The sequence below is a fragment of the Schistocerca serialis genome, chromosome 7, assembly GCF_023864345.2.
Source record: "Schistocerca serialis cubense isolate TAMUIC-IGC-003099 chromosome 7, iqSchSeri2.2, whole genome shotgun sequence".
Lineage (NCBI taxonomy): Eukaryota > Metazoa > Arthropoda > Insecta > Orthoptera > Acrididae > Schistocerca > Schistocerca serialis.
Window position 1 is genome coordinate 450,101,687 of NC_064644.1, and position 16,381 is coordinate 450,118,067.

Below are 16,381 nucleotides of genomic sequence, written 5' to 3' on the forward strand. Positions count from 1 at the left end.
TCTGTTCTGTGCTTCGCTGGACCAATATCGTGAGAGAAACTTCTCTCTGAAATCTTCGTACGATCGGCATGTCGCTGCAACATTGTGCATGGTTTCTACGACTGTTCCTGACATGTGTGCACATATAATGTCTAATTGGTGTGCTAGCGTCCAGTATTCTGGTAATCCTACTCGGAATTGATCAATAAAAGTTCGTGGATGTAATGAGTTTCCTTCTCGAAAGTGTTGAAATTTTCTGACTGAGGAAATGATCGTTGTCGTACTTCGTCATAGTTCCATATGAAATTTGGGATTCTTCGCCACTCTTGTTTCTGATCATTTCTCCCGTCGTTCTTTCCGGTTGTGGTAGATCCATTGGATATTGTCCACTGTAACTTTCGCCTACCCTTGCGTAGTATCGTTGGAGTGGTATGCAATAATTTTCTTCCACCGGTTGTGAACGTGTAGCTGAATGCATTGCACTGTACTCTTCGCGACCTGGCTTTCCATTGTCAGGTATTGGTTCGGTATCTTGTCTGGCTAACCTTGCTGCTTCATTGCACGATCCAAACTGTCTTGAAACATACATTTGTGGTTCCGCATGTGTTTGTGATGACGTTTGTTCATCAAGAATTTCGAAACGTGTTTGTTGCTGTGCAGGCTGTCTGATTTCACGTATGTTACCTTCCGCCTGTGACTGGAATCGCAAATGCGTAATATCTTCGTTAACTGCTTGTTTTTCCGGTGCTGTTACAGATGCGGATGTGGTTACAGACTCAGTGCTTGTTCGATCCTGTTCACTACGCTCTTCAATGGTTTGCAACAGCTCTGTTCGCAATTTCTGAAATTGTCGCTTCGTTTGCGCTTCTATTTTGTCTATTCGGTTATCATATCTTTTCAGCGCTGCTTTTGTGATACGTTTGTGTAACACACTGTTTTCAACAATTTCACGCGCTGTACCTGCTGCTTGTCTAATAATTACGTTTATCTGTTTCTCTAGTTTCTTGACTTCTCCCTGGGTGTTGTTACATAATGTTTTGATCTCGACCAGAATGTCATTACGCAATGTTTGTACGTTCACTTGTACCTTGTCAATGTCTGTTCTCAATTGATTGTGACCTGTTATTAAGTTTCCTATCACTTCTCGAGATTCTTTTGCCTCGTCTTCAATATGACTTACACGTAACTGAATTTTTTGTTTTGTTCTTTAATCTCACACATTTGTATCGTGGTTTCTGCATTCTGAATTTGAATTTGGTTCGGTATGTCTTTATTTTGCCTTGTCATGGTTTCCGTAATTTGTTGTAATAATTCTGCCAGTTTGGTTGGTCCTATTCGTTTTCTTCCGACGACCTACGCTCTGTGTTTTCGCCCAAGTGTTGGTCCACAACCGATTGCATTGAACTGTGCTGTGACACGTTTCTGCTCGCATTCCTTGTACTCTGTAGTGAGGGAGCTCTGATAACTTGTACTATGGGTTCTACGTATTCAAGACGCAAGTTAGAATCCTCATGGACTGTCTCTTTACTTTCCTGCTCCTCTGTCGTATGCTTACTTACGTTTTCTATGCCTTGACGTACATTATCCTCGTTATGGTGCGTTATATGTCCTATTTATCGCGATACTGCATCGTCTGTTGTACTGTCCTCTATTCTCTGTCCATTTTCATGCTGGGTCTCTACCTCAATTCGGTCAAGGTCTCGATTTGCCATTGCTAATCTTTCCGAATCCCTTATTTTCTGTTTTAAAAGCAATTCACGCGCCCTACTTCAAGTCAACATGCGCTCATACGATCTCACGCGTTTCCTAAACTTTTTGTTCACACGACTTGACACTAATTATACCCAAGACTGACAATCCGTTCACTTACTTGTTGGGTCAGAACCAACTTGTCAACGATGTATCCGCCACTTGTGGGCTTGCATTTAGGAGAAAACTTAATTCTAACAATTTTTAAAATTCATAACTTAATTATGCTATTGTCTCTGCTAGAATGTCTCACTATCTATCACTGCAGCTACTGTTTACAACTATTTATGTCTTTAAAAAAAAAATTTTTATTACGAAAAATTTTTAACAGGATATTTTTCTGACCTACCTAGGCATGTGGTCGACCTTCAATCATGGTATTTTACCATCCTGGCAGGGTCGCCATTTTCTAACATTCTGTGTGTTTTCTGTTTGTTCTACATCGTGTTTACCTACCACTTTCGTGCAACGATGCTCTGAGCGTGTTTTTTTAGGGAACTGACTAGTTTGAACCTGGGACCTGTTACTGGTAAGGAGACGCCAGACCACACATGACATGTAGAGTTCAGTGAGACTAGCGATGATATAACCAAATACTTAATGATATCAGTGTCAGCTCCACTGCACTCCCTGTAAAATAATCTTAATAGTAACTAAATTTAGTGGAAGGGGTTCAAGGTTTCCTATTTTTAGTTAGCTGGTAAAATAACGTCGAAAAAGCAGTTAAGTTTACCATTGGAAATTTTATTCTACTCACAAAACATTGTTTATAAATTGCACTATTGATAAAAGGAAATGTTTTAATACAGGATGATAAAAACCAACTGCGTTCAACATAAGTGTGAACGAATATTCCCTGAGTGGGTTTCCAAGTTCTACAATGGTTCGAAGGATAACCTATGCCATATCACATCTATAATCTAGGTTTAAATTAAGTTTCACAAAAGAGAAAACTTTCAAAATGGTCTACAGTGACCCTCAATTATCTTTAATTACTTATCTAACTTGTCGTAAATTACAGTGGCTCATATGGCTTCTCAAAAACTATATAACAGAAAAATCATCGCGTTTCAGATTTTTACTTCAAGTGGCAACTGTGAACACCATGAGCTTTAATTGACGATCGACACTAGTATTACGCAAAAAGGGGGGTGTAACAGATGAGACTTCTGCAGTTCTGAGTGAAGCTTTATGCGCTCAAAAATGCGGCATCGCGTACGTTCATTACCTTGTAGGTGTTCGTCAGGGGGCGCCGGGCAGCACAGCTCTGCTCACCTCGCCGTCTCGGAAGCAACTCTCTCCTAATTTCTCCTTACTACAATTTACCAAAGTTGGTCTAAAAAAACTATCTGGCTGTGTTTTCATATGACCAATCAGGGTTTCAATGTTAACCTTAAGCTCTGCCTATGTAATTTTTTTCCTTCTTTTCTTCGTAATTCTGTAGCTCTCAATTCGTTCGAGCAATCAATCATTCATGATAGGAAACACAGTCATAGCTCAGTCACTCAAAATGATTCTGAAATTTTACTTGTTAGAATGAAATCAGGCGATGATTCTTCTTCTCTGCGGGCTCGTGCTTTGCGGCGGTCTGCTAATCTGTATAAATAAAATGCCTCGTAATTTTGGGAGCGTTGTATAATCAGTCGGGAAACCTCATATCAAGCGGATATTTGGCTTTGATGAAGTTTTACCTTCCGAAGAAGTAATGGAGCTCTTGGATTATTAAATGCAGGTTCGTATCCAGTCTTTCGGAAGTTCCCTTCTGATTAACAAGTACGCAATATATCGATAAATATCATTAATTCTCACATTTCAAATACACCCCTTTTATTTGAAGGAGCAATCTATATATATTTCCATTTAATCGTACAGTTCGTATCAGTTATCTTCTGTGATAAATCTCAATAATCAGATTACAGTTCTTCCAAACCAAGCTCAGGCTAATCGGCACGAAGACAATCTCGGAATCTCCCTTTCTTTTTTTTTTCTAACAACCATCAGAGAGAGTACTACAAAGAATACTTATGCGCTCATGGCATAGCTATTGTATGAACTACTTTTTGCATGGGTTCTGCGAGTATGAAGATAGAAAGTTAGTAAACGTCATTCAAGGGTAGAATTGTATCTGAATAATTCATCGAATATAAAGAGATATTACAATTGCCCCTCGCAGCGAGCAAAGTCAATGATAATACACTTTGCAGCGTTTGGTGGAGGCGGCACGGAGGACAGGCGATGGCATATGGTACAGGATAGAAGCTGGTAACGTGCCGTAGAAACAGGAAGATGATCTCAGGAACAGATGGTCAGGGACGTGAACATGAAACAGGTTTACAGTGGAATAAGAAAAGGTTCTAACTGAATAAATCCCTGGAAGAGAGTGGATTAAGGCAACGAAGTCCATATTTCATCGTTGAACTCAAAATCGGAGTGGATTCTTATATTCTTCCATCTGTACTAGACTGGAACATCCATCAGTCCTGACAATCGCGAATTTTTTTTGTAGTCCTCAGTACCAAAGTTGTTTTGCATTACAACTGCTGATTGTCCAAAACATTGCTAAACAGACTGTGGGCAATTAAATTTTGTTGTAGCTCATATCGAATGTATTCCTCTCAAAAAAAAATTTTAATCTAATCTTCGTTTTGTTATAGTGCAGGTGGAAGTAGAGCATTGAATCTGTCCGAGTTTTGCTTTCAATTACGAAATTATGGATAAAATTTAAGTTTACACCTGATGAAAAATTGTAAACATAGGCATATGACACTGACTCCACAAAAGAAATAATTTGAAAAATTTTCATTATTCTTATAATTAGTTGATTTATAGATCCACTTGCAAATAAATATCATTAATGATGATGTATGTTCATTTAACAAATCATCCACTCGTAGAATCTTCTTCATCCTCTCAAGAACATTTATGGAAATATATTTCAACAATTATGTCCATAATATGAAACACACAAACTGCTATTCTTAAAATGTTAATTAAAATTCTTAAATTAATTCTCCTGGTAAAGAAGGCATAATGAAAATCTAAACATTATAATAATTTTCTCTCGCGCAACCAGAGAGTTTCTTCAATCGTTTGCAACAGTGACATTATCGACTGTTGCTTCATTTCACAGTTCATTTGTTTTCTTGCCCGAACAGCGCACATCATACACACAGCGTTATTTACCTACATATCCCACACTATTCAAGTATCACACGCAATTCTCACATAAGTGCCGTGTCTTGAGGAATTGTAGATGCACTTTCATTGTATATCACTGTGGCTTCTGCTCATAATCCACACTTACATACGCTAGTAATTAACAAATTCTTCTACCTATATTAAAATTTTTGTGCTAAACTATCACAGGAGTAATATCACTGTCTCTTAACCTATCACAGGAGCAATCTCACTGTCTCTTAACCTATCACAGGAGCAATCTCACTGTCTCTTAACCTATCACAGGAGCAATCTCACTGTCTCTTTATCACAGGAGCAATCTCACTGTCTCTTAACCTATCACAGGAGTAATCTCACTGCCTCTTAACCTCTAGACAACATAAACTTCTTGATATTTATATACACATTTGACTCATAGTCAAATTCCACTCTAAATTCTTCTCCATATTTGGTATCACAGATCTACGATCCTTCACTAAATTTCTTAATATCATTATGCGGGAATAATCCCTTTACTCTTTTCGATTCGGGATATGCCAACAAGTATGATCCAGGATATGGTATATTTACAATAACGTATGGTCCAGTATAAATAAGATTCCATTTCTTTATGTTCTTTATCAGTTTCGAGGAATGGATGTGTCGCCTCAATAAAACCTTTTCTCCAAGATGAAACGTCTGAATCCGGTGAATCCGTTTATCGTATGTCAGTTTCCGTTGTTTTGCCTTTTTAGTTAAATTGACAAGTGCGAGTCGAATCTTTTCCTCCCATTTTAAATTCTGGTCTTCATACTTTCGCAGATGGTTTATCCAGAAGTTCTTTTCAATCTGACTAAACATAAGCTCTGTTGGAATAAAGTTAGTTGAGGTATGTGTCAGATTATTAAATATTTGTTCAAATTCTGACAAATAATCAGCCCATGATGCTTGTTTACTGTGACAGTATGTACGCATAAATCGGTTTAATTCTCGGAAAACTCGTTCTATTGGACTACCTTGTGGATGGTTCATGATGTCAAAATTTGTCGAATACCAAGTTGTGTTAATGTTTGCTTCCATTTAAATCCAGTAAAAATTCTGGCATTATCTGTAATTATGGATTTCGGTAAACCTACATGCGGAAGATAGTCACGCACCAATCTCATTACAACAGCTCTGGCAGTAGCACACTTTAATGGATATAGTTTTACATATTTTGTAAACACGTCAAAGAATCCAACAATGAATTTCACTCCTCTTCTTGATCGTGGGAGAGGGCCACAGATACCACACGAAATTAACGCCCTTGGCTCTCATGGAATAATTGAATGCTGAACATGCTTACTACCTCTATTATCCGGTTTTGCCTTTTGACAGAGTAAACAGTTTTGTATTGTTTGGTGCACTTTTCTCCGAATATTCGGAAAATAACAGTATGCTCCTATTTTATTGGCACATTTAATCACACCAAAATGTCCCCATGATAAGTGGGTAAACCAAATTAATTTTTCCTCATATTCCTTCGGGATACATACACACCACCGTGGATTGTTGTCCTTCCCACATCTGAAGAATAATACTCCATTTACTAATTTATAATGATCTAAACTAGCCCTTGAATTTTGTTGTTCCTTTAGCTGAATTATCTTCTTCCATCGAGGGTCTTTTCGTTGTAAATTTCCCATATCTCTACAAAGATGTACATAATAAGTCTTGTAGATATTGTCCTGCAACAGTAATACTGGAAAATCCGAAGTATTTACTGATTCTATTTCCGGTGTTAAACCTTCTGGGGATCTTGACAGTGCATCCGCAATAATATTTTCTTTGCCAGACACATGAGTAATTTTAAATTGGTACTGTTGTAGTGTCATTGTCCAACGTGACAGTCTAGGATGTAATAATTTACATGTTTGCAAAAAGGTTAGTGATTGATGGTCACAATACACAATCGTTTTCGAACCATATAAATAATAGTTAAACTTCTTGAATGCCCAGATAACCGCAAGTGCTTCAAGTTCTGTGGTCGTATAGGCTCTTTCACAGGGCGATAACACTCGACTAGCAAATGCTATCGGACAGAATGTTGGTACCCCTTTTATTTTCCTTATTTGGAAGAGACAAGCACCTAATCCAACATCCGATGAATCCGTGGACAGACAGAACTCACAATTCATATCAGGGTGATATAATAAGGATGCGTCAACGAGTTGGTCTTTAATGTCTCGAAAAGCTAGTTCACGTTCTTCAGTCCATTGCCATGGCACATCCTTCCGCAGAAGCCGGTTTAATGCCTCAGAATTCATGGCTTGAGTCTTTATGAAACGACGGAAGAACGATGCCATACCTATAAATCCCTTCAGCTGTCTTTTATTCCGTGGTGATGGAAAATTTCGAATTGCACTTATCTTCTTCTCGCTAGGCAGGATACCTTTCGCATCTATCATATGTCCTAAGAACTTAATTTGTGGTAAAGCAAAATGAGACTTTTGTAAGTTTACTGTAATCCCGGTTTTCTTGAAAACAGCAAAAATCCTTTCCAAAGTATGCAAATGCTCTTCCCATGTTTTCGTGGCTATTAATAAGTCGTCAACAAACACAGTTATACGACTACGCAATTCTGGTCCAAGAACACAATCCAACGCTGAAATAAATATTCCGGCATTAATATTAAGTCCGAACGGGACAACTCTAAATTGGTAACTTCTCCCAGCATAGATAAATGCGGTATATTTCCTAGATTCTTTATCCATTTGGACCTGCCAGTACGAACTTCTCAAATCAACACTAGTTAAGTACGAAACATCCTGGAAATTTTGAATTAATTCATCTATATTTTCAGGATGCGTTCTTACAGGTACTATTATTTTATAAATCTCTCTCGCATCCATAACTAATCTAACGTTACCTCCAGGTTTTGGGACGACTAAGAGCGGAGAACAATAGGGACTAGTTGATGGCTCAATCAAGTTCCATTCTAACATTCTATTTATCTCCCTTTGAACGGATTGTTTTAAACGCCAGGGGATCGGATAGTGCGTGTAACAGTAAGTCTGATGTGACTTGACTTGTAGGTTACAAATATACCGTTTAATAATTCCTGGTTTCTCATCAAAAATCTCTTCATATGCCTCTAACAAATAATGAAGCTGCTGACTTTGTTCTCCGGTAAGCTGATTTGATTCACTAGCTTTTATCATTGTTGTTTGGTTAAAGTCCTCCTGTTGTATCAAATCCTTTGAAAGCTCCTTCCACCGACCGTTTTTAGTGTCAATTAATTGAATTAAGGCACCGCGACAATATTTCTCATGCACCGTTTCCTTTCTATTTAAATCCAGTGCTATCTCTTCTCCATTTAATCTAAATTTAACTATTCTTTCCAAAAAATCAATCTGACAATCGTACTCCTGCATACTCCCAATACCAAGAAGACAGTCCACTAATAACTTCTCCACTACAAGTAACGTGCATTTTATTGCTACATTTCCCATTTTCATCTCTAATTGTGTTTGCATTTTGACATTGGGAGAGCGTGCTCCAACAGCTACGATGATTTTGCAGTTCTGTACTGGCAAAATTGGTACCTTCTTCTTCCTAGTAATTCTCCGAAAAAGAGCGCCTGAGATGACATTGGCGGAAGCGGCGGTGTCTAATATCACATTCGTTGGAACTTCCTCTATTTCAACAAATACTTTTGATACCGGAACACTCGATCTGTCATTATGATGTTATTAAATCCTTTGTTAACTCTTCAGTCAACAGCTCACCATCATTATATCTTAACAATTGTAATTTTACTGTTTCGCCCCTAACAGATCCCCCGACCGCTCCTCCGGGGCACGATGCGGTCACGTTTAGTTTGACTGATTGTTGGTCCGATTGTTATTTGTCTCTTCAGCTACTTCAGTGGTTATCGGTTGTTGTGGTGAATTCTGACTATATTGCCTTGCTTGATTCGTGTAATTATTGTTGTTGTTTTGCTGGTGTTGGTAGAACTGTCCTGTGTTGCGATACATTGGATTCTATCGATTAAAATTCCTATTGTTCCTAAAATAGCCCCTCGCTGCACCATTACTAAAGTTTCCATTATGGTAATAATTATTGTTTGCATTTTGTCCATTTCCTTGCTCCTCGGAAAGTGTAGTTGGTTATTATTATTGTTACTGCTACCATTACTGCCATTCCCATTCCAGTTGCAGCTCAGATTCGCTTCTGTTACTCTTCTTTGATATGACATTGCTCTTGCCCTTTTATTGTCCTCCTCAATTATATCAATGTGATCAAGCGTAGTCATAAATGAGTCTATATCCGTATCATTTATATATAACAGCTGATTCCTTATACTGGTGGGTAGTCTGGACTTGAGTATTCTAAGTATATCCGGCAAAGGAATCGGTATATCCCAATACAAAATTTATTAATGTATTTCTCAAAATATCTCTTTAGAGATCCTCTAGAAAATGAGAAAGGCTCAGGATGTAATACTTCCTGCCTAAGTCTTTCTTGTATTCCAGCAGACCAATATTTTGCTAGAAAAGCCTGCTCAAATTCTGTGTAACATTTACACGAAGATGTTTGTTCGGATGCCCACAATGCTCCTGTTCCTTGTATATATCCAGATACAAAACTAATCTTTTGCCATTCTCTCCAAGATCGTGGAAATAGACCTCTGAAACTTCGAATAAAGACTACAGGATGGACATTCTTTTTGTCAGGGTTAAAGATTTGAAATTGTCTCTGTTTAATCATCTTCTCCTCAACGGTACTACGATTCCAAAAATCATCCTGTTCGTACTCTTCCCTGTGGCTATCCGTTGTATCGAATCTAACTTGTGACGTTCCAGTTCTGTGTACATCGGATCTTGGCGTGGACGGAATGTCACGAGCAGATTGAGGATGTTGTTTCCTACTTCTCGCTGTTTCTAAATCCTCCTGCGAGAGATTTAGTGATCTTTCGATATTTTCTTTCCAACGCGAGAATTCTTCGACAAGTTGTTCTCGAACTTCCTTTAACCCTTTGTTGAAAAAATTCTCCTCGGAACTCTCTGAAATTGACTGTAGAGCTACTTTCACAGTTTCTTCTATGGTTTCCGAAGGAAAATTTTGCCGCTCTAATGTCATTTCTGAAAACTTTCCCGCAAGTATTTTCATTCTATGTTCCACTGTCTCCTGTTTTTCATTCACGTCGTCAAATTGCTTCTTTAGATTGTCTTGGGATTCTATAATTTCTGGTATCATAGATACGGAACACTGTATGTCCTCTTGAGCTTGTATTACTTGAGGAAACAGTTCTACTTGTTTTTGTATCGTGTCAATTTTGACGGATACATATTCGGTTAGTTCCGCTTTTAATTTACTATTGTTTTCTTGGCATTGTTGGCGGACCTGCTCAATTTGAGCAATAAGATTCTGTTCGGTCCTTTCTGCCTGTTCTTTTATTTCCTGTGTCTGGGTATTTAATCTCTGATCTAATTCGGTAAAGGTTGCTCTTAACTGATTTTGTAATTGTTTGATTTTCGGCTAATTGATTTTGGAGTTCGTTTTGTATAACGGATAAGTCTCGTTTTACCTCCGCTTGGCCTTCGGCTAATAGAGACAACTGTTGCATAATAACAACTAATGTGTCAACAACCCTCTGATCAGCTGTTGTATGAATGTTTTCTGAACCAGCGGGATTATTTATATTGCTACCGCTAGCCACAACAGTCTCAGAATTGCTATCCGTGTCCTCTGCTTCTGTGCAAACAGCTGAAGGCTGTTGCACGTCTCGTTGCTGATTCAATGACATTTTAAATGCCGCTCTAATCAATACCATTAAAAAACTGTCAATATCAGGTTCCAGTCACTAAGTACAGTTTCAAATTTACTGTCGTAGACACTCTTAACTTTCAAATTACTTCACAGATGGTATAAAGTTCAATGTTCAGATACGAAAATCACACAATATACAGTTCTACAATCTAACTACTATCTGGAAAAAAGTTCTTTCTAAATTGATTTCAAACTATTTTAACTACAGGATAAAAAAATTAGATTTCTCTGGCCATGTTGTGTAGTCTCGGTGTTGTCCAATAGTTGAAATCGTTTCTTGGTATCAGCAATCTTTTACTATGGGCACCGAATCTCTCTTCAGATTAGTTACCTCTTGTTCTCGTTGGTTTTCATGAAACAAAAAAATACGTATATTATATAACAATCCAAGAGAGTCCTGTCACACTGGTGCCACAGTAATTTTTTTCCTTCCTTTCTACGTAATTCTGTAGCTCTCAATTCGTTCGAGCAATCAATCATTCATGATAGGAAACACAGTCATAGCTCAGTCACTCAAAATGATTCTGAAGTTTTACTTGTTAGAATGAAATCAGGCGATGATTCTTCTTCTCTGCAGGCTCGTGCTTTGCGGCGGTCTGCTAATCTGTACAAATAAAATGGCTCGTAATTTTGGGAGCGTTGTATAATCAGTCGGGGAAACTTCATATCAAGCGGACATTTGGCTTTGATGAAGTTTAACCTTCCGAAGAAGTAATGGAGCTCTTGGATTATTAAATGCAGGTTCGTATCCAGTCTTTCGGAAGTTCCCTTCTGATTAACAAGTACGCAGTATATTGATAAATATATTTAATTCTCACATTTCAAATACACCCCTTTTATTTGAAGGAGCAATCTATATACATTTCCTTTTAATCGTACAGTTCGTATCAGTTATCTTCTGTGATAAATCTCAATAATCAGATTACAGTTCTTCCAAACCAAGCTCAGGCTAATCCGCACGAAGACAATCTCGGAATCTCCCTTTCTTTTTTTTTCTAACAACCATCAGAGAGAGTACTACAAAGAATACTTATGCGCTCATGGCATAGCAAATGTACGAACTACTTTTCGCATGGATTCTGCGAGTATGAAGATTGAAAGTTAGTAAACGTCATTCAAGGGTAGAATTGTATCTGAATAATTCATCGAATATAAAGAGATATTACACCTACAAAAATTCTGTCTATCCAATGAGAAACGTTATACTTTTCATGGTGGGGCAATGTTTTTAGAGTTTCCAATGTAACAGAGACGCGAAAAAGCCTCACGCTAAAACTTGCGTTTGGGGTGGTCCTTTTAGTGTTATCGTAAGATCTGTACTGTTCTTCTGGAGGGCTCTAGCTTTTAACATGGGCTGGGGGGTGGTCCTAGCGGTTAGCTGGCGACGTGGGTGTCCGTCCCTTATCGTAGGGCCTTCCAGCTTAACACGGTTCTGCCCTCGGCTTCTGTTCTCGTTTCTCCCCTCGGAACTGCGTCTGTCTCACGGTGGGAAGGTATGACATGCATTTAGGCATTCTTGTGTTAGTCTGTGGTATTCCATTTGCTCACTCGTTACTCGTATTACTTTGGTTAATTTAATGTCACGATTTAGTCGGAGCTATGTGACATACTACTGGATTTGCTTATCATGTCAGGGTTTTCATGGAAGGTGTTGGATTTGCCTGACACTTTACAACATTTATCTTTTGACTTTTGAACATTATTAAGGTAAATACCTTGTTTGTTCACTATCAAAATATTTCATTTGCTAACTATATGCTTATCAGTAGTTTGTACCTTCAGTAGTTAGAATCTTTTATTTAGGTGGCAGTATTGGTGCTCCCTGTATTGCAGTAGTTCGAGTAACGAAGATTTTTGGAAGGTAAGTGATTCACGAAGGGTATAAGTTATTGTTAGTCAGGGGCATTCTTTTGTAGGGATTATTAAAAGTCAGATTCGGTTGCGCTAAAATATTGTGTGTCAGTTCAGACATGATCAGTATAAGTAAAGAGAAAACTGTCTGAGTAAGTTCCCTTTTACTCAGCTGTTTTAGTATCAAATAACGTAGAAGTTTACAAGCACAGTCATTCTTTACATACAAAGGGGAAGTTTCACTGTAAACAGATTCGAAGTAGCAGTTATGGTTCAAAAGTTACAAGACATTTTGGTTCCAATTACAGGCTGTACTGTTCTCTGTAAAGGGCAATCGTTTCATGTGTTCAAAACGGTGGCCCTCTCGGTCAACACACATTTGAAGGCGCTGAATCCAATCGTCATGCACTCGCAGAAGGATTTCCGTAGCTATGCTGGCACACACTTCTTCAGTGCGTTGACTGAGATGATATCTGTTTCTTATTTTGCTGAAGTTACAAGTTGCTTTCATTGATCCCACGGGCAAACGTCAAATAGCGTGATCTGTGTGGCCAGAACAACCTCGGCCAATCCAGTGACCGTCTAACCACTGACGAACAACTGCTCCGTAGTGTGGCGAAGACCCAATCTCTTGGAAATAAGAGGGAAAGCTGCTATCTTCATTCAGGAATAAGGGAAACACAATTTCTTGCAGCATTTTCCGGTAGAGTTGAGCATTAAAGTTCTGAAAAAGGGTCCAATTACACAGGTACCCCATATTCTACACCACACCATAACGTCACCAACTGCCTTGGAAGGTTACTTCCAGTGTGAATACTGTTCATTCCAGTATCTGTAGCTGTGACGATTGACTTCGCCATTGACAAAAAAGTTTGCCTCATCACTGTACAAGATAACTTGTGCGAACGTGGGAGTATGTTGAGCTTGCTCTAGGGCCCACGTGCAAAACTGAATGCGTCTGTCTGGGTCATCATCTGCTAGGTGCTGAACCTCGAATGGACGCCATTGGTAAGCCTGTGTAATTCGTACGATCGATGACTGACTGAGCCCACGTTCTGATGACAAATGTCTTGTGCCGCGGTGTGGGTTCTTGACGAAGAATGCCAAAACCATTGTTGAGCTTGTCTCGTCAGTAGAACATTTTGGACGGCCACTCCGTGCCTTGTCAGACACAGTCCCAATTTCTTGGAGTTTGTAAATTAAAGCTGGGCCGTGTTGTGTGAAACTGGTGGTCTTTCTGGGTGCCGGTTGTTAAAATCGGCCGCTATGACACGGAGACTCCGTTCTCTAAACATCAAAATGACACCAGTTCACTCCTCCTTGGTCAAAGCAATCTTCAGTTACCTGCAACAAAAAAAATCTTTGTAACTTTGAACCATAACTGCTACTTAGAATTTCTTTACAGGAATGAAATTGTCAAAAAATGCTGACGTTATTTGACGTATCACACAACCCCCCTTCTATTTAAAAATTTAACTTAGATTCAAGGTAGCAGATTTCTAGATGACGCCGACGTTCTGTACATACCGTAAAAGACAGACCACCTCATCCATACCCTGCTGGAATGTTCAGGTTTCCCCATTCCTGCAGTGTTTTTGGCATAACAGCGTGTGCTGCGACTTTGGCTCACCCTGTATTGTTTCACTGCGATCAGCCCCATAGTGCTACATTTGTCTTCACCAGGGTTTAAGCAGAATCACGAGAAACCAATTCGAGAAGTCTGTGACAATTTTGTAATGATTAAAATCTCCGTACTACAGATTCCATGGCGTGACTACGTATGCGGAGAAGTTTCAATAATGTATCAGATGTTGGTAGTATAACACGTAAAAAGTTATGATGCCATTTTTCCATTCAGTTTCCGTGAGTGATCCTTGATGTTAGCTGAACAAATTTTTCATCCACCTTTTACTCCGCTTGTGACAAAAGAAAGCAATCATTGCGACAGCAGCGTCTTTATCGTCCAAACTTCCGAACCACAATAATATCGTGCGATATCACTGAGCAGTCTAGTGAGAATTTGAATAATATTGTTCAATATATTAGGATGGTGCATAAGTTTATAGCGTTTTTCCGTAAGATTAATTAATACAACAGTTACACATAACAAATCTTAGTCATCAGTAATATAATTCCACTATTTACAATCCGTCTGCCAACGCTGGGGTAACTTTTCGATTCGGCGACTGTAGAAACCACGTGGTTTTGAAGTGAAGGACTGGTCAGCCGTGTTCGGAGGGTATTTTCAGGAAAAATGGTTCAAATGGCTCTGAGCACTATGGGGCTTAACTTGTGAGGTCATCAGTCCCCTAGGACCCAGAACTACTTAAACCTAACTAACCTAAGGACATCACACACACCCATGCCCGAGGCAGGATTCGAACCTGCGACCGCAGCGGTCGCGCGGTTCCAGATTGTAGCGCCTACAACCGCTGGGCCACTTCGGACGGCAGCGCGTTTTTATTCAGAGAAGAAGTTCTTTGGAGGTTGTTCCATAGAGAGGGGTCAAGGTGAAAATCTGAGAGTGCAATATAAAGTGAATAAGGTGGCTGCGGAATAACTTTACAACGAAACTCCTTTATAGAGTTTTTTGTCAGTCTAGCAGAAAGCGAGAGGGTTTGATCGTGGAGTAGCATCACCTCACGCAGTCTTCCTGGTCGTTGTTCTTGGACTGCGTCTACGACCCGTTGACAAGACGCGTGAGCTGTGATGGTTGCACCTCTCGGAAGCAAATCTTAGAAGACAACAGCGTAGCTGTTCCACCAAATGCATAATATATCTTTTATGTGAGCGCACAGGTCATGTACGGAGATTTGCTGCTTTGTTTGGGCTCAACTATTCCTTTCTTTTCTTTATGTTAGCGTAAAGACACAATTTCTCGTCACCATTAGCGGTACACGATAGGAATGATCGATATTGATGACTAGCCAAGTGATGACGAGCTATCAGACAAACACATATTTGTGACTTTTAACTTAGAGCATGTGGTACCCATACGCCCTATTTTAGGATTTTCCCCATCGCATTCAAATTCCGCATGATGATGGTGTAACCTCCCCACAAAAATAATTTAAAACGAACCAAGTGTAACCTCCCCACAAAAATAATTAAATTAAAATGAACGAAGTGTAACCTCCCCACAAAAATATTAATTAAAATGTGAATTTTAGTGTAACCTCCCCACATAAATAAGAATTAAATGAATTTTTTTTTAAATATTGTAACCTCTGAACAAAAATTGGTTCCCATTTATAATCTCCGTGCAGAAATGCATTCACATTTTATGTACCCACAAAATTCTTTTCTCATTTAATGTTAAGTTCGAAAAAGAAAAATTCCTAAACACCAAAATAATAAAAAAATTCAGTAACCTGGTAAATTTTATGACGACAGCAGCGCTGCGTCTCGGCCCTGTATTCTGAATAAAAAAAGCATAAATTCTTACCTCAATAAAAACTGCGAATATATCTGCTCTCACATAAAAAACTTTTGGCACAGCTCCGTGCAATGCTGGCATTGCTTTGTGATTCATGAAAGGAAAGATAATCCATTGAATAAAATCTTTAAATTGAAATGAATGCCTTTTTTAAAAAAAATACTTTATATTATAAAAATTATTATTGGGGCATTTTTTTTAAGAAATTGATTACAGTTAACATACGTTATTAGATATGCGCAAGGCTGCTTCTTTACCTTCTACAATAATACTCATCCTCCAGAGTCCCGACCAGAGCAGACTGCACACAAGCGCAGACACGCGCCGACTACCTGCCGACTACCTCCGACTACCGAAGACTACAGAAGACTACTGCCGACTAACGACAAGCAACAACTA